At 50.4% G+C, this 22,431-nt stretch overlaps 1 protein-coding gene across 5 annotated transcripts in view; it reads right to left on the bottom strand.

Moving 5' to 3' along the window:
• SATB2 (SATB homeobox 2) overlaps positions 1 to 19,783 on the bottom strand; it is a 197,144-nt gene extending 177,361 nt beyond the window's left edge. The window contains exons 1-2 of one of the 5 annotated variants that reach the window (XM_074364213.1): positions 19,438 to 19,783; positions 3,149 to 3,230 (exon numbers count right to left, since the gene is read on the bottom strand). The gene's annotated coding sequence lies outside the window, so the exon portion shown is untranslated. Of the gene's footprint in view, positions 1 to 7; positions 2,294 to 3,148; positions 3,259 to 19,437 lie in introns of those variants that run through there. The other 4 variants (XM_074364212.1, XM_074364216.1, XM_074364214.1 and 1 more) reach the window with 4 other exon arrangements.
• Between the last annotated feature and the right edge of the window lie 2,648 nt (positions 19,784 to 22,431).

The following is a 22,431-nucleotide window of genomic DNA, read 5'->3' as shown; positions in this document are numbered from 1 at the left end:
TACTTACTGCTCACGGTTTTTCTGTAACTTGGCTGGCTGGGGCTCTGTCCATGGAGCAAAAGTAGAGAATCCAGGGTGGAAAGTTTCTGGTGCTTTGCCTTGCAGTGTTCTCCTAGTCTTCCTTTCTCTTTACTCCTTTCCCTTTCCTCTTCCCCAGGTCCTAACGTTTAAGGTCCTGGGTCAGGGTGTCTTCTTAGTGCGGAGATGGTTGTTATGATGATGATGGGGGGGGGGGGTAGGGGGAGGAGGAGGAGAGGAAAAGGAGGGCTCCTCTAAAGGGGCACCCGAGCGAGCGGGGGAGGAGGCGGCGGAGGAGGGGAGAAGAGAGAAGGAGGCTGAAAAGCCTTTTCACACCTTCGGGAAGGAGACGGGTTCTGGAGAGAAAGGGCTGAGAACTGGGAGGCGGCAGAGGCGGGTCGGGGCTGCAGCTTCGCAGGGCTGCTAGCTCGCGAGGAAGCGCGGCCGGAGCCGTAGGGCCGGTGCCACCGAGAGTCGAGAAGGCGCAGGGACCTGGGACCGCACGCGGGATGAAAGCGTCGGCCGCCCAAGCCGTCACCTCCAGCCTCTCCCCTCTCGGCCGCCGCTGCTAGCAGCCGAGCCGGACTCACTGACAAGCCGCAGAGAGAGACACAGTGAGAGGGAGATGATTATTAGTTGCGTTGAGTCATCAGGCAAAGTGAGTCCTTTTGGGTTGTCCTCGGTTTCCGATTTCTCCCCCTCCCCCTTTCTGTCCCCAGATCTAGCGCCTTCAAAATAATAATTTGGGGTGGGGGTAGGGGAAGTCTCTGGGTTATTTCGGGATGGGGGTTGGGGGGGAAAGATCTAAACCCGAGCCAGACTGGTCCACCGCATTGAAGGGGGAGAGTGGGGGGCGGGGAGGAGGACTGGGGAGGTTGCGGGGGGAGGGGGGCCCCGCCTGGCAGGAAATTAAACATCAATCAATCAATCGCTGTGAGCCCGGCGACCCAACAGCGGCAGGGCTGCAGAGGAGGCAGAGGGACTGGCGAGGGGAGGGTGGGAAGCAGGGAGGAGGGAGGAAAAGGAAGAGGACAGTCGGCAGTGGGAGATCGGTGTGGCGAGGACCGCGCGCGCGGGGCGGCGGAGGACGGATGGCAAAGAACCGAGTGCCGCGCGAGGCGGTGGCTGCGGCTGGCAGATGGGTGCGCCCGGGAGCAGGCGGGCGCCGGGACCCGAGGTCTCGTCCTCCTCCTAGTGTCGGGTCCAGGGCGCGGCCGCCTCGCCCAGCCCCGAGGCGCACTCTTCTCGGCGCGGTGGCGGTGGCGACACGGCAGGCGCTGGTTGCCTGATCTCCCAGCGAAGGTGCAGACCCATACGCAGGAGGCAACCACGGTTGCCTCGGCTCCGGGTTCTGCTAACTGTGAGGAGTACTTTCGACTTTGGAGATAGGAGGGCTATCGCCTCCCCCACCCACCGCCTCCGCCCACCACCCACCGCCTCCGCCCCTCCGAACAACTTTTCCCGGTGCCTGCGAGCTCCCCCTCCGCACGGAGCCTGCCGTCCGGGCCCGCCGCGCCGCAGCAGTCCGGGGAAGGCCGTTTCTCCCTCAGAGCCGGCACGGCCGTGGGTCCAGAACAATAGGCCGGGCGTCCCGAATGGCAGGAGCACCAGCACTGTCCGCCGGGCTGCGGGTGGCACAGGAGAGGGGACTGCAGGGGGCGCGAGGGGCGGGGGGCATCCCTGGACGACGTCCCTGGAGCGCTTGCAGCGCCGGCGACATCTCGAGCAGCGCAGCCCGGGCTGCCGGCAGGCCGTGACGCGGTGGCAGCGAGGGCGGTAGGGCTGTCTGTCCTCTGGTTGCGTGGCTGGGACTCCTGGGACCCCAAGCCGCTCTGGCCCTGGACTGCGAGCGTGGGCAGAAATGTGCGGTGAGGACCTGGCCTCCCCGTCCCGGGGGAGGCCGTGCGGGGGGCGTCCCCAGCAGATCCCGCGAAGGCGTAACTGAGCCACAAACTTTTGCCGACTCCCGCGGCCGCGGCTGCAGCCGCCCGTAGCCCGGCTCCAGCCGCGGTGCTCATTTAAGGTGGCGCGGGCACTAGCGGAGCAGGCCAGGTTCTAGCCGCGCTTTTGTCCCTAAGATCCCTCTGGGACGCGGGGCCTCCTTAAAGAAAGCACGTGGGCAGGGGCCGCGGCCCCCGCGAGACGCCTAGGGAGCGGGCTGACATTCGTGGTCTTGACCTGCGGCGGGAAAATGCAGGCGCGTCCACGCCGCTCTTGAGTCCAGTGAAGTCCCCCTCAGCTAGCGGCACCTCTTGTCCCTCTCGCACACCTCGTTCTCCTCCCTAAGCCTCCGGACCCTGAAGACTCCCCATCAACTCGCCGCCTAAGCCGCCGGTCCCCCTTAAGAAGCGTTGACTCTACGGCGGCGCCAGAAGGCCAAACTAAATTCAGTTTCGGGAAACGCACTCGGGGGGCAATTATGGAAATCCTGGTCTGGTGCACCCCAGGTGGGAAGCCGCGTCAGCCTAGTAGTGTACCCCGGCTAGGCCGCCATCCACGCGCCGCACCTAACCGATGGGCGGCGTGCGCGAGGCCATCCCCTCAAAGCAGGGGACTGGGAGGCGACGGAGGCTCTGGAAGAGAAAGGGTCCCAGAAGCGAAACCTGTCCCCGGCCTAAATCTCAGAACCCGGATCCCGGAGAACCCCGCACCCAGGCGCCGCCCACCAAGTTCCAAAGGAGCCCTAGGCGACCCGGGACGCGGTCGAAGCGGAGCCAGGAAAGGAAGCGAGAAGGATAGAAAACCTTCGGGGAGCCACCCTGGGAGTTTTAGGTAGCATTTCCTTTTCCCTGTTTTTTTTTTTTTTCCTCCCCTTACAAACCCCATCCTCTCCCATCTCCCCCAAATGAAAGAGTTAGAGAAAACGCACAACTTGAAGTCTGTGAGAACAAAGTGATTCAAGTAAACCAACTCGAGGTGATAGCTAAAAGGTTTGGGGCTGCAAAGAAACAAACTGTAAGTTCGATCGACAAACTTTTTTTTTTAATCTGTAATATCAAGTTGGAATGAGAAGGAAGTGTTGCAAAAAACCAACTACTACCACTGTCCAAGTTTGAGCCCGTTTACAATATGGGGAAAGGCGCATTTCTTATTAATATCTTAACGATAATAATGCTGTTTCTTTCCTTACCTTGGTGTTGAACTGCAGAATCCTCCTACGGATCAATGTCCAGGAACTTAGAAGAATTGGTGATATTAGGACTTCAGTACTGCTGGAAAAAAATGCAAATGGTTTAGCCAGGATCTTTCCTGTCTGATTCGTCACTATTATTATATCTGATGATGTGAATGGTTGGAGCGATTCAATCTTAAGTCATTAATGAGCTATTTTATAAACACCACTGTCTGAAGATCTTCATTTACATTTTGCGAAGGATCACTTCGCTAACCTCACAGGCTTATGTCAACAGCATGATTACGGGACTTCAGTTACACTGTTATAAACAACACAGCCGTATTGTTAATCGGTTAATATTTTATAAAGTGTAAATATTTTATTATGTTTTGAAGGGAACTATTGATTCTAAATTATTAAACCCCTCAGAAGAGCGATTTAAATAAAGTTTAGAATTAAGTGCAATTAAATGTACATTATGGCTAGTTTTCAGATTTTGCACACTTTTAAATTCGTTGATTTTCTCTTTACTGGAGTTTACTCTTGTTCATATTTGATAGTGAACAAATATATCATTTTGGGCAAAAGAATGCAGAAATTTTAAATTGCATTTAACATAGAAGAAAATGTCAAATCTGTGAGTTATTACCGGAAATGTATTTTGAATGCTTGTGGATTTGTGTTTAGAGATTTTACACATTTATTTTGATTTAAAAAAAGGGAATTCTAGGAAGTTTTGTGATATATACCCGTTATGTTTTTTTCCTTACGTTTTGTCCCTAATAAAGGCCTTTTCTGTTTCAAATTACATAAGCTTTTTACTGTGCAGTTTTTGTATTGACCTTATTTCAACTGAAGTGAGCAATTATTTCCAGCATGTTTAATTTTGACAATAAAATTTTAAATAACATTTTTACCTTTTGCTAGGATATTCGACTTTAAAAGAAATAAATTATGATTCGAAAGTTTTGTTTGGTTTTATTTTGTATTCCTCAAGTGGTTTATTTCCAAACATTTTAAAAACAAAATCACACTCAAGAAAAGAATTGGTTTTAATTACTTTTTTCCAAAATAATTTGATCCAAAACGTATTTTTGCACATTACGTGACAGTTTGCTCCAGTGGTCAAAGCATAAAGTTCACACTGGGGGACATTTTTATCCTTCAGATTGCTTCTCATTGACGTTTTTGTCGGGAATCTTCTCAGACTTTTCCCCCCTTCCTCCCCTACAACCAATTTTTTTTCATATGTTATTTAGTCAAAGGTCGCCTGTCTTTCATAATCACACTGAGATTTGTTATTTTAAAAATCAACGAGTCTTTATACGCTGGGCTTAAACATGCATGTTTTTCTCTTATTTCCACGTTCTCCCTTTTTCTCTCTTTTGTCAGGCCTTTCTTCTCCTTTCTTTATGGCCTGCACTTTTTAAGGACAACATTTCTTGATTTCTGCGTCTCACACCAAGTTTTGCTCTGTGCTGGGTCTCTACTCTGGCCAACCTTCCTCCCCCAATGCCCGTGCGGGATGTCCTAGGCCCCACTGCCCGGGATTGGGGTGTCGGGTGCGGGGCGTGGGATTCTGGCTCTGGGCCCGACCTCAGTGGCCTCTGAAGGCCCAGCAACTATCGCCAGGCTCCCAGGATTTCACGTCCGTCGGGTCACCCAAGCAAAGAGGCCCTCCTGGCCGTGCGCTGTCTCGTAGAGAACATGAGAAAGTTGTGCCGCGTTTTCCTTCCACTCCCGCAATCACAGGGAAAATTCAAAGGGAATTGCCAGCGTCTAAAGCCTTCGACGGCTCCTAGGAACCCACGCGGGCCTGCCTCTCCCCCACCCCCCGCCCGGGGCTTGCTCTGCTGGGGGTGAGAGGAGGCGGGAGGGAATCGTTCCTTTCACATGAAGCCCACACCAACTCTGAAGCCAATTTCCGCAGCTGACTGTCCGAGGAGAGTTGGGCGACAAACATTTTCGCGGACCGCATAAATGCCCGGGGCTTGGATTGGAAATTGGATGCGCAGAGGGGACAAGGGCCTGGGGCCAGAACGCCCCTTGAGGAACGCGCCTAGAAGGACCGATCAACTAGGGTGGGCTCCTGCCTTTTTCCCAGACTGCCCCGGGGCGTTTGGGGACTGGCCGGAGTGCAGGGGCGGGGGACACTTACTTAGTTATCCGCACGCCGCCTTGTTGGCATCAGAGCCGGACAAATCCCAACCCGCGCCAGGCAAAGATAAATTCCTCCTGGCTCCAGGGGCCTGGGCGGGGGCGGAACGGTGAGGAAGCCGTCGGGCCACCTAAGGTAGGGGCAGTGGAGGTCCTGTTCCCACCCTCTAATGAACGAGTCCCTGCGGCCTGGACAGAGAGATGCGCCCCGGGAGACTGCTGACTGGAGAAAGGTGGTGGGCGACTAGCCCACCTAGCAGGCCAGAGGGCTGGGGGTCAGGGGAACGGACAATGCAGAGCCCCAGAGGGCGGGAGGGGACTCAGGAAGGTCGGCCCAGGAGTTGCCTCAGGCGAAGACGGGGAGCTTTAGTCACCAGGGTCCCAAATGTAGGGGATGGGAGAGGGCATCGGGGGTGAGGCTGGCTGCCCCGAGCGAGGAAAGCGAGGAGATAGGTTTCCAAGCCAAGAAAAGTCTTTGGGTGGAAAGGTTTGGGCGTGCTTTTGCCGCGGCCGCGGGCTGGGAGGCCTGGGAGGGCGGAAGGCCTGCGGGCTCTGAGCACTACTCTAGGGACACAAGACAACGCCCCCAGGGCTCCCAGATCCCACCATTCTTTTTCAGAGTCAAGAGCTTAATAGCTGGATCTCCTTCTACAGCCACGCAGCTAGAGGTTGACTGCCCTGCTAAGCTATTTATTTTTATTTGTTTGTTTGTTTTAATAGAAATCGACTTTCAGCCACGGGTAACAAGGCAAAGGGGGAAGAAAACGAAACGCCAAAGGAGCCGCCACTACCTCCCAGCCCCCACCCTGGGGGGCGGGGATTGGAGCCGAGAGTCGCGCTCCCGGACCTGCTGCTTTTTCTGTTGGGAAACATCGAACCAGGAAGAGAGGGGGCGATTTCATCTGCAAACCCCGGGCCCAAGGTGGCTGCTAAGAACCCCGCGGCCTCGACTTGTTATCACGGCCCCGTCACCCTCAAGCCCGGGTCACAGCCCGTGTCCCAGACCGGAGCTGAGGCGTCCTCTCCCGACAGCGCCACCTCGTGGGCTGCGGCTCGAACCTGCGGCGCTGCTTCAAACCGCCGCGTTCGGGAGCCGGTCTTCCGCGTTGTCCCAAGTCCTGGGGTTCAGGATGCTTCGGGGAGGCGCAGGTCTCCGGCTCGGGGCACAACCGGACCACCCAACACTAAAGCGCGCCTCGCAGACAAATCATCGGCCCTCTCAGTTTGCCCCAACCCCTTATAATGAGAAGTAAACCTGGAAAGCCCAGGTCACTGCGCCCCACCTGCACCCCAAACTCCAGGCAGGCCGACCGGCGTCATGAAGTCCGCGCCCACCAGTAGCAAGGGCGCGAAATCCCAGGAAGCCGGGTCCGAGGCGGCCCTAGTACTAGTGGCTCCCTGAGCCTTTTGAGGTTCTGGGCCCGCGCCCGTCTCAAACCGCGCCCAAGAAAGCGAGAACGCCTACTATGGGACCCAAGGTCCCAGGCACTTACTGGGACCGAGGACCAAGCGAGTGTCGTTCTATTCGGCGGTCCAAAGCCGTCCGGAGTGGCGTGGAACCTGGAGGGCTTTCTGGACTGGCGACTCGCCTGTTCTCTTGATCTCACGAAGCCCAACTAACACCCTCTCAGTTCTCCCAGGCTTGACCCCCAGCTAAGGCTCAGGTGGCGTTGACACAGTGTCCTGGGGCTAAGTTCTTCCCCACCCGCGGTACCTTGCCTCCGAGCCCAGCGGCCAAGCCCCGCTGAGCTGGGCATCACCTGGCGCTGCCCCCGCTCCACATCAGGACTCGAGAGCCCCCATGTCGGCTTAGAGGACTTCAGTGGGTAGGTTGGGTCTTATTTTAAACAAATTCAACTGTCCCCCGTCGCGCGCACACGCACACACACATACACGTATTTTGGAACTGTCAGCTATGGAAAGGGACAATGAGGCAGAAAGGTGGAAATTCACCTGGTGCCCACCCAATTACGAAGCTCCCAGCCCCATACAGAACTGGAGAGAGCCCTGAACGCCCAAGCAGCCGCACAGCGGGCGGCCAGCAGCCGCACTTTCTCAGGGCGCCCGGCCAGCCGCGCCTGCTCGCGCTCTCCCGCCCGGCCGGTGCCCAGCGGCTCCCGAGGGGAACGGCGCGGCTGGGCAGCCGAGTTCTGGCCCTCGGCGTCAGTCTGGCCTGCTCATCCACGCCTTATCACGGGCTGCGACCTGGCTCTAAATTCTAATTTCTTAATTCTAATCCCCGTAGGCCACGCGGAGCTGTCTCCGAGCGGGCCAGGCCCGGCAACCCTGCCAAGTGGCTCACCTCTGCTCGCGTCGCCTGCCTTTGCCCCCGGTGCCAAGGACCGAGCGAGGGGCGGCGGGTCAGGGCGCGGATGCCGTCTGCTCTCCTCCAGGAGCCGACAGCGGGTGCCTGCGGCGTCGCTCGTCCAGCCCTGGGGCTGATTTAAATAACTAATAAGCTCAGAGAAATTTTATGAGGGGAACTTTTCCTTTTAGTATCAATAAAGCCTAGTAATTGGGTTTGTTGGTTACCTAAGCTCGAGTTTCGCAGTCTCTCTCTCGCTCCCTCTTTTCTCTCTCTCTCTCTCTCTCTCTCTCTCTCTCTCTCTCTCTCTCTCTCTCTTTCTCCCCCACCCCTTCTCTCTCATTCAGAAGCTACGTTTTAAAAAACCAGCAACTGCGGGTGCCACGGTGCGTTTGTGCCGGGAGTGTGTGTGTGAAAGTTGTTTCAAAAGTCCTTCGCCTGGAGAACAATCATCATTGTCGCTCTGTGGTGAAGAGTTTTGAAGGGTGAACTGTTGTTATTTCAGAGAAGAAAAATGTTAACAACAATTCAAGTCTCATAATACAAGTGTAATATAAGGGAAGGGGGGTCCTTAAGATTTTTCCCTTTGGATGTGACAAAGACATTTGCAGTGCTTCCTTAATAGTTTGCATTTTAATTAAGTCTCACTATATTTTAACTTCAACTCCTAGATTGTAGTGATAGCTTTTGTTTTCAGTAAAAAAAACTTCTATACTATAATGCCTTCTAATTTTTTGTTTTGATTTTCTAATCTTTTTGAAAGCATGTTCTTAGTCATAAAGAATTTTTGCACCTGGGAACTATGCCTCAATTAAAAAATATAAAAGACCCTTCATGAATAATTGCAAATAGCCCATTCGTTCGTGTCCACAGTTGTTGGCACCTATACAAAATCTCAGAAATTTAAAGGCAATTTAAGCATGTTTCTCTACAATCACAGTGATATATAGTTTTTCATCTCAGTTGTATGGAAGTAAAAAAACATATATATTTTAAAGTACTTTAAAGAAAAGCGTTATGCTAAAATTTACCTGAACTTATATTCCCTACCAGATATAACATAGCTTGTGTCTGCCAATGTCAGCCTAACGAAATGAAGAGTATTTCTGAATCAGATTATTGTTGGGGTCAGAAGCTGGTCAATGAAAAGCGATGAAAATTCAAGTTTGCAAACCAAGAGGGTGGGGGAGGGGGGATCAGCTCCTGAAGTTCCCAGGAACACACCTAAACCTGTGCACTCATATCTTCAGTGTTTACATATTGAGGAGAACTTTTCCTTTCCACTTTTAGTTTAAAAATTGATGCACTTTCCTTAGCTCGGCTTGTTTTAGTCTGTGAGACTCTAAGTCAGCCGAGGATTGCTTCTGCCAGGTAACTTCCGGAGGCCCAGAGTTATTTGTAGATAGAGCCCTTTGCATGTTCCCAGCAGAGATGGTGTCTTGCCGACCCTTCTCAGTGCTGCCACTTCCCCAGCTTCTCCTCCCTACCCATAGGTTGAGGGCATCAGAGCGTCCGACCCTCTTTTCCCTTTTCCAAATTACGCCCCAGTGTGCGCTTGGCTGCCAAGGGAGTGTACCTTGAGCTGTGGGTGTATACACCCCGTTCCTGCTTTCCCAGAGGGTTATAGTCAACTTTCCGTACCATCTGCTCCAGGCTAGGCTCCTGTTCCCACCCACCCTTCCCAAAGTTGCTAACTCCAAGCTCCTGATGCTCCTGCCACAGCGGCCAAGTTTTCAAGGCACTCACCCAGGTGGCCCATTGTCCCCCAAGCTGGTCATGTTAGGGAAGGACATGTTCTCTTGGTGCTAGCCTCTGAGTGACAGGGAGTCAAAAACAGTATCAGAGAAAGATGTAATGATTGGGAAGGAAACTGCAGGGCTAAATAATGTAGTTAAAACTCAGAGCCTTGGCAATGGGCAACTCAACCTCCCCAAAAAGCCTGGGGCCTCTCCTTCCCTACCCTCCCTTTCCTTGCACTCAGGTCCCACCCTGAGCTGCAGTACCCCTACAGAGCTGCTCTGTGAACCTAGGTTATCCCTAGGCTTTTAACTACCATAGTCCCATTACTTCCCTACAAGCCTGTGTTTTGGTTTCAGTTATGCTGTTTTCTGAGGTCGTGGAAACTCTGCTTTTTTCTTTTCTCTTTGACTCATTCACACTCTTTTTTTTTAAAGAGCATCCCCCAATCCTGGCTCCTGCCAGACCCTGTGCCACCTCCTAGAGCTCTATGTCCAAGAGGAGAAGTGATTTGTCTGTTTATAGCAGGTTTAATTAAGATAGTTATATGCCATGAACTCTTTGGGCCCCAATCAATGCATTTTGATTTGGAAAGTCAAATAGAATCACATCTTACACTCCTGGGGCCCAGGTTGGGCCCCACCCAGGCTGGAGACAGACGTTGTTGTCTGTCTACACTAGCCTCATAGGACTTGGATGAGTCCCCCACAGCTTGTTACCCTGTTTGTCCCTGTGACTTCCAGTTGGGTTTTCCCACAAGATTGAGGCCTTCCTGGCAAGGATGTGAAAAGCTGAATACCCAGAGCACTCCTGGTGGCCCTTGGCTAAGGAGCCAGGAGCCTGACTTCTGTGGATCTGGCTTTCCAGCTGCAGAATTGCCTCCCCAGCCCCAGGCCTTAGTCCTCTGCCCTCCCTTGCCCCAACCCTGCAGTTTTAGGGATAGAGAAGCCAGAGAGGGCAAGTATCTCCTTTTTCTCCCAGTTCTGCATCTAGTAATATCCCTCCCCCCAACTCTCAGACTTAAGTGCTGAGCTGCAGCCGAAGTGTTTTTCTAATTTGTCATCATGGGAAACCTCAGACAACTGCAGTGTAAAACTTCAAGGGCTTCCAGGGATACGCTGACTTCAGACACTCAGTGGAAGGGGTGGGGGTGGGGGTGGGGGTGAGGGTCTGGGACAGGGAAGCCCACGACAGACATCCCAGCCTTCTCAGCTGGACTTTCCTCCCTCTGTAGCCCAGCTGCACCCGTGCACGCACTTGTCCACCCTTTCTTCCCTTCTACCGGGCCTTCAGAGGCATCCCTGCTACTTCTTCGGCCCTCAGAGAGGAAAGAGACTGATCGCCTCAAGGTGTCTCAGCCTGTTCCTTTACCCCAACTTTGTCCTGAAACCCAGAACTCAAGGGCCAGGGCTATGCTGCCTGAGGTGTTCCTTACGACGCCTCCTGCAGTGTGTGCACCTCTACTGTTCCTCTCAGACTTCCACTTCCAGCCCCCAAGGCCAGCGCCCATATCCCCACCGCCCCTGCTCATCTGACCCCCGGAAGCTGCAGATCTGCCAGTAATTTCATCATACCATCTATAGTCGATTCTCTCGGTTTTTAGTAGATTTGAAATTTAACAAGGGTAACCTTATCTTTTATTTTAAGATTTCAGGCGCTTGAACAATTCTGAGCATGCCTGCAGGAGGTCTCAGAGGAGTTGTTCTGAAAGCTGCTGGGACAGCCACCTTGGCCTGACAGCTTCGGGTCTGGAGGACTGTGCGCGTTGTGGCTTCCGGGGCCTCTCCAGTCCCCACCTCACCCCCGCCCCTCCGTGGCCTCCGGCAACCGCGGTAGGAGGGTTGGGTTGGAGAATAGAGTTAGGGGAGCTCTCTTTTTTTTTAATCTGTCTTTATTTCTGTGGAGGACTAATCCCTGAACTATAAGGGTGCAGTACTTGGCCCCAAAGCGCCCTGTGACTCGCCCCTCCCCCGCGTGTCAGGCAGCAAAGAGTGACAGTCTGGCAGTAGCTCTGAGCACGCAGCCTGGCAGGGCATTGGGCCTCGGCGTCCAACTGAGGCCCAGTAGCCCTGCTCCCATGTGCATCTTGCCTGGGGTGTTTGTGCGTTGGTGTGGGTGTTGGGGAGAAGCTGGGCTGGTGCGGTACCCAGCCTCTCACCGCCTTCCCGCGGGGGCTCCAGTATGAATGCAGTGAATGAATTCATGAATCAGCTCCACAGCGGAGGGGTCGGAGGAACAGCCTTCTCGATTAAACGGGCTGTGGGCAGCTGTGGTCGTCTGCCCCCTCCTCTCCTTCGAGCAGGCGTGAGGTGGCCCGGGAGCCCCGCCAGCAGCCCCCGCCCCTCAGGCGGAGCTCGGGCCCTGGCAATCTCTGCACTTTGTCATCACGCCCGAGTATTTGACATTCGCAATTATCTGCAAATACCCTGATCGGTTTGTATATGAAACACTTTTTTTCCTGCCTAAAGTTTGGAATCTGGTAAGTTTCAGACAAGTGGTTGCGGGGGAGGTGACCCGGGGGACCGCGGGGGACCGGCCCGGTGAACCCTGCTTCGCGAGGTGGGCGACGAGAAGGGACGGCCCTGCGCACCACCCCCTCCTCTCCCAGCCCCGCTCAGAGGACAGGCCGCTCGGAGGTAAGGAAGGGCCCGTTCGCGACCCTTGGGTCCTCGTTTGAAAGGAGCGCCCCCTAATCCGTGTGAGGGGGAAGCTGACAGGGGAGCGGAGATCCCACCAGAGGCAAGGCCCGGCGGTTAAACATCTTGATAACCGGAAAGGGCGCTGCCCGGCCTGGTTGCCATCACCCAGAGTGTCAGTCACCTGCTCTCGACCCCGCCGCAGAATTACCTGCTCAAAGAGCCATCCCAGAGAGCCCTCTTCTCTGAGCTCTTCCCTGCGCCGTCTGGGGGAAGTAAACCGCGTCCTCGTTCAAAAGAAGCGGATGTTCCTTTGACCCTCCTCCGCCCCTAGACGATTCCTAAATCCAGAGGGCAATGCCAACCCCGGGATCGCTCACCACTCCTACGTCGCAGCTTCGGGCTACCTGCCTATTGCACAGCCCGTCTACAAAAAGAAAAAAAGAAAAGTGGTGGGGCGGGGGGAGGCGGGGGAGGATAAAGAAGCGAGATTACTTGTCTGATTCATCTGCTGCCTTAGGAACCTGATCCTGGCCCCTGGCTGAGCCTAGGGGCCTCGAGCCCGGGGACTGGACGGCCAGACCGTGCCCTGGAGAGGTGCACACAGCCACCTCACCCCACCCACCCCGGGGCTCGAGTTTTACTCGCCAACAAGCGGAACTCCTTTGCAAGCCATGTATCAGCAACTTTAGAAAGAACCATCTAACCTTTCGTTGAAGCCCCCTCCCCACTCACTAAGTTTGTGGCTGTGCTACACACACTGGGCTGAGCTGCCTTTCGCACGTATTACTCACATTTTCTGCGAAAGTGGGAGGAGGAGCAGGTTAGAGAAAAGTGTGTGTGTGTGTGTGTGTGTGTGTGTGTGTGTGTGTGTGTGTGTGTGTGTGTGTCCTGGGGAGGTGGTGGATGTATTGCAACACCTTCAAGAAAAACTGGGAGGGGAAGGGGAGTTTAGAAAGTCTGTCTTCAGTAACAGCCCAACCGCCAAATCGCTGGCTTATTCTGAGAAGGAAGAGAGAAGAGAGAAACAGGCGGGAAACGAATCCCTTCCCCCTCCCCGCGGGCTCCCTCCCAGCGCCCTCAGCCTAGGTTCCCTGGGCTGAGAAACGAGTGTGTCCTGGGAAGGCCGTCAGCTCTCCCGGCTCCAGCTCGGCCCCAGGTGGGCAAGAAAGCGCGGGGGGGCTGGAGAAGGTCTTTACAGTCTCCCGTGGCGCCTCTGACCCGTGGAAGCCCCACGCAGATAAGGTGGTTGAGGCGACTTCTCCACTCACCGCTCACGCGTTGAAGCCCCTGTCTGAGATTCCCCCAGCGGCAGCCCGCAGTGCCTGGAGTTTGAGCTTCCTTTCCCCAGACTCCTTGGAGCTTGGCCTGTCGTTTGAGTCGGGCAGCCGACACCCACCCAGGGCCTCGCTTCGGCAGGGGGATGCCTAGATGGGGTACAGGAACCCTTGGCTGCCCTGAGACTGGCGGGTTCCTGCCTGGATGGGGGGGTGGGGTGGGCGGGGGGTCGCAATCTCAGCGCCACCGGGCGCGGTCCTGGGGACATTCACTGCACCTCGTGCTGCCTCCAGGGAGACCCTTGCTAGGCCAGCGGAGGGGACAAGGGCAAAATGACCCGTGCCGAGTGACACTTTCACCACTGTATTTCGTGTTGTTTTTTCATGTCCCTATCTTTGTTAGATAGGTGTGTGACTGCTATATTCCAGCGGCTTACACATTATCCTACATAAAATGCCCCAACGATTGGGCTATGCTTTGCAAATCTGGCTTCCCAGGTGACCAGTCTTCTAGATTCTGTTCTCTACCCACCCACCTCGCCCTTGGGTACCCAGAGCAGCCCCCATTTTGGCAGAGTTGATGGCTGTTCTGGTCCAGCCGAGGGCGCATCGCTCAAATCTGTGCATCCGAAATGCACCTTCGCCGGAGCTCCCGCACCGCGCGGCTCCTAAACCAGCTGGCCTTCCCGAGCACGTGCAAGCATTCTCCCTCTTTGAAACGAGTTCGCCCCCTCGTCTTTCACTCCAAAAGGCTTTGCCTTCTGGGCGCTACTAGAACCCAAGACCCAAAAGAGAAGTACTGAAGGCGAGGGCCGGAGCTCGGGGACTCCTTTGCTCACCTGAACTTGAGACATTCGAAGGCCCCAGTTAACTACCGGTTGTATCAGGGCCGACGAGTGCAAAGTGTCTGCACCCCGGCGGAGGCCCTCGATCCCGAGGTCCGGGTCTCCGAGGGGATCTGGAGTCGGGATGGGCGGTGCTGACTAACTGCAGCGCTCGCGGATCCCAGGCCGGAGAAAAGGGCGCCGTGTAATGAGAACAGTCGGTTACCTCTCCAGGGATGTCCCTGGCTTAGTAATTTAAGAAGTGCCTCTGAACTCAGGGAGCGCGTGTTGGGGTACCTCCCTGCATACGCGTACACACACACACACAAACACACACACACACACACACACACACACACACACACACCACACACGCACGCACCTCCTTCCCGGGCCTCGCGTCTTTCCCTCCACTCTGCTGGCCTACGCCCTCCCCGCCTCCGTCCGCCCACCGCGGCCACACCAGTGAGAGGCGCAGGGCAGTCACTTGGTTTACAGAGCCATCGTTTCAGATGTTTATTCGCAGCTAATTGCTGATGCAGGAAAATGCTCGTTACCCGGGCCGAACGCTTCCGCCCTGCGCGGGCGGACCCAGCTGGCGGCAGCTCGATGATCCCACCCGCGAAGGCATGAAGGAGCCGGCTTCAGGGAGGCGGTTATGCCACCCTGGGCCCGGCCACCGGCGCTGCTCCAGATTCCCGGTAGAGGGAGCCGCCGCGGGCGCCAGGCCAGCCCGGGTCCAGGCCTCAACTTGGCCCTGCTGCCAGTGGCAAAACTAACGCGGAGCGCGTGCAGCCTTCTCACCTGCCCTCCAGGTGCGCGCTGCCAGCAGAGAAAGGATCACGGGGCCGAGCCACTAATCCCCGGTTGTTGCACAGCAAAGAACATAGGCGAGGCGGAAGTATATTCTTTAGGTCCAAATAGAGTTAAGGAACTTCGTAAGCGAGAAGATCACCTCCTTTGCCCATATCCGGTGAGAAATACACCCAATATATTTATTCCACCACCACTACCCCCCTGTCCCCTGCCAGTGGTTAAGAACTGCCCTTAGTTCCACAAATTTTGAGTCTTATTTTAGAAATTTTATGTGATCTAATCCCTTCTCATTGTTTCCAAGTCCTTTCCAGGAGCTTTAGACTGTCCCCGCACAAACTAGGAACTCAGAGGAGACCAGCTGGTTTTGCTGCAGTAATATCACAAGAGATTCTCTTTCATTCTGACTCCACATGCTTAAGTAAGGGTTTGGAAGCTTTCATTTTAAGACACGACCAATATTTAGAGAACAATCCTAATCTAGGGGCAAGCAGAAAGCAGTTAGCTGGACTGTGAACCCACAGACCACCCTACTGTGCCCAGTGTGGTTGCACACCAGTGCTACGGGGCCAGACTTCCTGGTCAATACTCCCACAGATAAAAACCTGCAAGCTCTTCTTTCACAAAAATCCATCCTTCCCACAGGAACCCACAACTCATAAGAGCTCTCCTAATGTCAGGTCCTCAAAGTCTCTTCAGAGAATCACAATAGCAAAGAATTTCACACTAATAAGGAAACTTAAAGACTGTCTATTCTAACAGCTGTAGTATACTGGTGAATACAGGCAAAGGATCAGAAGTCAGGTGAGGAAGCCCAAATGCCCAGTGGTGACTTCTGACCCTCAGTCCAGTACACTTTTGACCACAAGTCACTAGATACACATTTTACTGTTGTCATTATCCGTGTAATTATTATGTTCCCACATATTTTAGGGTTCTTAGGAAGGCATACTCCTTTAATAATATTATAATAGTAACAAAATCTACAAGTTCTGTGTGAAAAGAGAATTGGCTCAAAAGGAGGCTGAATTTTAGAAATGAAGTTACACATAGCTTTGAAGCGTTTGGGGAAAGACTAAACAAAAATAGTTGTATTGTTTTATCCCAATTTAAGAATATTTGATATGTTCAAATATATGTCTAAATGAATAAAACAACAAAAAAATGGGATTGTTGGTATTATAAAGGCATTCTTTCAAGTTGTATAGTTTTTCTCCAAAAATCAGAGCTAATTTAGTGCATTTAAGTGTTTGTTTATAGATTTTTAAATGTTACATTCTGGTGTCATTTTTAAGGACCAAGAGGAAAGAATATACACATTTCTAAAATCAGATTTGAAAATAAAAATCTAATTTCTAAGTTGCTTTAGCCACAGTAGGGAAATTTCTTGAATGAAATATTATCAGATAAGCCTACAGAAAACACTCCCAACTATTTTTATAATAAACCCTGAGATATAAATGATATCTTTATCACTTTCCATGATTACCCTCTTATTATTTTTTGATAAGGTCATTACAAAAATTATTATTTACAAGGACAGGCCACTATTCCTTTTTGTCTCTGGTTCACAAAGGCAAAAAGATGCATTATCAAATGGAAATGTCTCGGTCTCTTTCCGTAACTAATGTCGGATCTTTAGCAAATGGCGCTGTGATGTCATTGAAATGGGTATTGGACAAGGTACTAATTGATTTATTGATTTCCCTTCTTCAATGTCCTTTGGGAATTGGGGAGAAGAAGGAAAAGCATAGGTTGGCTGAGATGTGCAATACTTATTCTATCACATACATACACAAAAATTATATTTGGCTGATAAAATTGACAATTCAGAAGTATTGCTTATAGAAATTCATAATGGAATGACATTGAGGCTACTCAAGCTCATCAACCTGCTTCTCCCCACCGCCCCCCCCCCCGGCCATTTTATTTGCCCTCCCGAAGGCAACCGTTTAGAAGTCCAAAAGCACCAAGTTTTCGAGCAGCCTACATACAACAATGGGAGCAAGAGAAAAACAGGAGATTCTCTAGGAAAGAAGCAGAATTGACATGTTTGCTTTCAAACACACAACCCCTGCTCTGGTTAGTCCTGCTCCAGGGCCCTGTGAGCTCCACCGGATCTCTGAAGACTGACACTCGCTGTGACTCTCACAAGGGGTCTCCGTGGTCCGTGGGCTGGAGTAACTTCCCACCTGGGGGGTCTGAGAGCTTCCTGTGGCCTAAACCTCTGATGGTTCACAGCAGACTCATGGCAGTAAAGAAAATAAGGCTGCTCTGATTGTCTTTGGTTTTGTAGAAGAGGATTTCAAAGCCAGACTTCTTTCAACCTCAATCACTGAACCGGTTTTTGAGGAGAAAGACTTTTAATCCAAGTCCTGTTAAAAATGCCAACTAAACCGCCTGGAGAAACTCTACATTGTAACATCTGCCTAGGAATTACCACACACAACAGTATCTACAGCAAAGCTGAAAATATATGAATAAAAACAAACCTCAGACTTCCTCTCCCTTGGCACTCCGTATGGGTGAGCTGCATTGAGTAACAGGGAAGATTTACTATGATGCATTCTCATCACAACTGCATATTACTTTGTTTTGCCTGCTCCCTCCCTTTATGCAAAGAAGAATTGAAACTCTGCCTTCCAGAGCTTTCTGTTCATTTAGCTCAGTTCTCTGGGTTTAGCACCATGATCTAGGAAATCCCTACACACTGAGTCCAATTTTCTCCACCTGTATCTGTGGGAGTGGGCAGAAAGCTATGGTGAAGAGAGTTTCTCTCTCCCGCCCCCTAGTAGAGGGGTGTGCTTCCAGAACAGGTGGTTCATTTCACGCCAGTCAGGCCCCTCTCTCCCTTCCTGAGGCTGGATTTTAGGCCTTCTCCAAGGGAAATTGGATGGGGATAAAGAAGGATCTGGAACACTTCCTGCACTCCTCTCCTCACCTGGAAGACTGGAGATGAATAAGATGTTGGGTAGGGAGTATGATGGAAAAGAAAGGAGAACTGAGATCATTCTTAGGGAGGTTAAGCCAGTGTGTGCCAGGAGCTAGTGCAAGAAGCAATTCTTTTTAAAAAGATTAAATGTACTTAAATAATAGTACCCATCTTCCTGCAATGGTAACCTTAATAACTATTATAAATTCTTAATATTAATGTAAATATTGGGAGTGGGGAGTGAAGCACTATGCTTCAGAATCTTAAATCTACAGTGTTCATCAATTCTGTCTTTGCCACCTAACTAGCAATGTAAACCTGGGGAAGTTAACTTACCTCTCCAAGCCTCATTTTTTAAAATTTTTTTTTTTTTTAATTGAAGTATAGTCAGTTTACAATGTTGTGTCAATTTCTGGGGTACAGCTAATGTTTCTGTCATACATATAATACATATATTCCTTTTCATTATGGGTTACTACAAGATACTGAATATAGTTCCCTGTGCTCCACAGTATAAACTTGCTTTTTAAACTGTTTGTTTTTTTTTATTTGTTTTTGTTTGTTTGTTGGGGGAGAGGTAATTAAGTGTATTTATTTATTTATTAATGGAGGTACTAGGGTTTGAACCCAGGACCCAGTGCATGCTAAGCATGCAGTCTACCACTGCACCTCAGCTCCAAGCCTCATTTTCGTATCGATCAAATGGACATGATATCAATAGCTATCTCATAAAGTTGAGAGGATTAAATGAAGTATTATATGTAAGTTGTTTAAAACTGTTTTGGAAACATGGTAAACACTGAAAATATTCACTATATTATTATGGTATGGAAATTGCTAATCCAATTCATCCCCTCTCTTTTTCTCTCAATTCATACTGAAAAATCACTGAAAGTGAGTGAACAAGGAGTTGAAAGTTGAATCAGATTGTTCTCTTAGATCGATTTGTTTTAAAAGACAGACTAATGCAGAAGACCTTATACCACTTCATCACCAATGCAGTTTTTTATGAATTTTATTGAGCATCTGTCTAGATCCTTTTCCTCGGCTGTTTTTGTACTCTTTCTTCTGCTACACCAGCTGCACCTCAGCTAGGCAAGATGGGCAGAGATAGCAGGACCATCTGCCGAGAGGTCATTTTAAAGTGTCCCATAGAGGACTATGCTCTGACAGGTCGGACTTTTCATCATACGGCCCCAGAGATGTGACATTTTGTATTGGTTCAGGGGACAGAAAAAGAAACGCAAGAAACCATGTCTTTGATTCTTGCTACAGGGACACAGGGTATCATACAAAACGGTGAGAAGACTTGAGAAGCATCTCTTTCATCCTTCTGCATTAAATTTGCCCAGGGACCAAAACGGTTTTGTCTGGTGTTGAGAAAGAAAGAAAATATTGCCATTTTCCTTTCCATTACAATCATCTTGTTTTATAAAAGAAAATGGTTATATCATATTGGGTTGGGCAGAATTCTCCATCTAGTTTATAAATTCCTATACTGTTCTCACTGTGGTCAGATTCTTCTCCAGGTTGCTACGCTGAGACCACTGACAGCCACAGAAGGGGGCAGTGAAAAAGCAGAGTACTCAGGAGCAGCAGTGCTAAGTCATTCTCCTCACTTACCTGAAAGACCAAGCACAAAACCGTGGGGACCATGCTTGAAGCCTCAAAGGAGCTGCCTCTCTGGCCTTTCTCAAAAGCCGAGCAGGTTGCAGGAGCTACTGCCAAAGACCTACTTCCTTCCTCCTGTGGCTTTATGTCTCTTTTCTTGAAGATTTCCTGAAGTCCAAACACTAGGCCAAGTCAGCTTTCGGCAGGACAGGTTGGTTAGACACCTGGTCTACCACTGACTTGGCATGTAGGTGTTAAAATGCAGAGACAGAGCCGTGAAGCGCAGGAAGAGGCTTTCAGAAGGGAAACACCCATAACGCTGTTCTGGCTGGTTCTCTCTTGGATTTAATGTTTTGTCCTTTGTGAGCTCTGTCTAGATATTTACATCAGTTTGAAACATTCATACAATAAAATTTCAATGACCTTCCAGACGTTGATCCCTCCCACAAACCAAACACAAATGGATTGCTTTTTACCAGTCAATTCTCTACTGCAGCTTAAAGGAAGACACCACTTACACACTGGGAACCCTCGTCCAAAGATGAAAACCCTCAGGCTATTTGGAGTGGTTGAGTTATGATAAACCAAAGCCCAACTATGGAGCCTGAGGTAGCAACTCTCACTCTTTCCCTCCCCATCTGCATAACAGCCATTTGTTTTTATTGCTTCTTCATTGTTTCTCTTGTCAGTCCTGTCAGTCTTTTGATACAGTCACTAAACTACATTGGCTGAAAAGCTCAGGCCTCTGCTGACTTCAAAACACAGGACTCAGAACCATTTCAATTCAACAAATATACTGAGAAGCTACGGATTTGGACATTCTACTGCTCAGCTGTCTTCTCTCTCAAGGAATTATGGAAATGACTACAAAAACAGTAGCTATGAATGTTATTAGGCACTTTACGTGCATTATCTCATTTAATCCTTAAAACAATACCGTGAGATGGGTACTATTATCATCCGTATTTCACTTTCAAAAGAAAGGGGTGAAATAAATGGTACAAGGTCACGCTGCTAACAGTGGGGTTTACCTTGCAGCTCTGAGCTACTTAGACTTTCTATTTGGTTCTGTCATCAGCCTAGGAGTGAGAATTTAGACATGAGTTTTTACGCAGGTGACCTTGTTTAAAGGTACCACGTAACAATCATTTGGAAGGGTATTTTCAGGCCAGGAAATGCCTCAGGCGTGTTAAAAAATACATCACGTGAGCTCTCTAAGAACTGACAATCTAAGATCAATAATTAATAGAGCCACATCCTGCTTGACCCCGAGGATGATGGACAAAATAACTGGGTAAGCAAACAGATTTTACAGCCAAATGTACAGTGACACAAGTTCCTGCTTTTGAGTGACAACTGCAGAGGAGTACCTTATTTAGAAATTCAGGCTTACAGGAGGTGTGATCACTGATAGCATTTAAAGCCTGCTTCTTGGAGAAAGGGGCACTTCAGATGCTGATGGAATTGAGAAAAATGAGCCAACTCGTCCATATGGTGGGGGCAGGAACTTGTTGTAGACAGTGAAGTTCACAATCTGCTGAGGACATAAGATTGTCTCATCAGGGCAGTGGTCAGAACAGCCAAGAGTCACGTGGAGAGTGATTGGATTGCAAGTTAGGGCAAAGGTGATGTTTTCCAAGGCCACATAGTCACGCTGTTACTGATACCCCAAATCCCCCCATTAGCTTTTTATTCTTTTGTATTTGTGGTTACCGTCCCTATGAAATCCTCCTTCAAATATTTTGTGGGAAGTGGTCTGACACATGTTAAATCATTTAGCTAAGATGTGAATAAAGTTCTCAAAATATAATTATCAATGGATTACCTATTATGTATTTAGAACTATGCCAGATGGTGTGAGGAAAGCAAGGAGTTTACAAGAGCTCACCCTCATCCTCACAGAACTTGGAATTCATATGGGAGACAAATGCAGGTAAAATAGTTGGCAACAATTAAAAGGGCATCTCCAATTTTCTACAGAGTGTGGGACAGGAACAAATAAAATGGCAAAGAAGTGATAGATAAGTTTTAGAATTAAAATAGTCCAGGAAGGTGAGATTTTAACTAGCTCTGTGGTCTGAGCTTAAGTGGGCTGAGAAGACAGAGTTTGACAGTATAACATGAGGAAAGAATAACAGCCTATATTGAAGAACTGGGAGAGAGTATGTGTAGTAGCTAGAGTAGGACCACTTATGGAGGCCCCAAATGGTGCCCCAAAGAATATAGACTTGATAAATAAGAAACGAATGCCACAGTAGCTTCCAACTGCCCTCTTCTCAACTTTAAAAACAATTTTTTTCCCAGGCCTTTTTTCGGGGGGGAGTAATTAGGTTTATTTGTTTGTTTGTTTGTTTGTTTAATGGAGATACTGGGGATTAAACCCAGGACCTCATACATGCTAAGCATGCACTCTACCACTAGGCTATACCCACTACCCCCTTTTCCCAACTTTTGAGGCATTTAAAACTGACTTTGTCTTTTCATTATTACAAAAATTATACGTTTATTATAAAAGTACATGTAAAAAAACTCCAGCTCAACAACAACAACAAAAGAACAGAGACAGAGAATGATGAAACAACCCTAATAACTCCTCCACTTGGTAAATTCTAAGTTACAGAAGGCTTATAACGAAAAGGATTTTACAGAATTATCATGGCAACAATATGCAGGTTGGCTTTGAGGAATGAAGGCTGAGCAGCAAAGAGACAAGTTAGACAGGATAACAAGCCTGTCACAGAATCCCGAGGGCCGAGCCTAGAGCACCAGCAGAGGGAATGGGGAGGAAAGGCTGAATCTGAGAGACCTTCCAGAGGAGGTCACCATCAGGCATTCTTCTGATAACTGAAATGGCACAGCAAGTCCCCCCGAGCCTATTAGAGGCCCAGCCCCAGGGCATAGCCTCTGGAATCCTTGCCTGGATTTTCCCATCTCAATCATTTTCTTCCAGAGCCTGAATCACCAAGCATCTCACAAACTGCTCTGTTCCTGGTTAGGTGGCCCCAA

The sequence above is a fragment of the Camelus bactrianus genome, chromosome 5 (assembly GCF_048773025.1).
Source record: "Camelus bactrianus isolate YW-2024 breed Bactrian camel chromosome 5, ASM4877302v1, whole genome shotgun sequence".
In the NCBI taxonomy this organism is placed as follows: domain Eukaryota; kingdom Metazoa; phylum Chordata; class Mammalia; order Artiodactyla; family Camelidae; genus Camelus; species Camelus bactrianus.
This window is presented reverse-complemented; position numbering and strand designations above follow the sequence as displayed.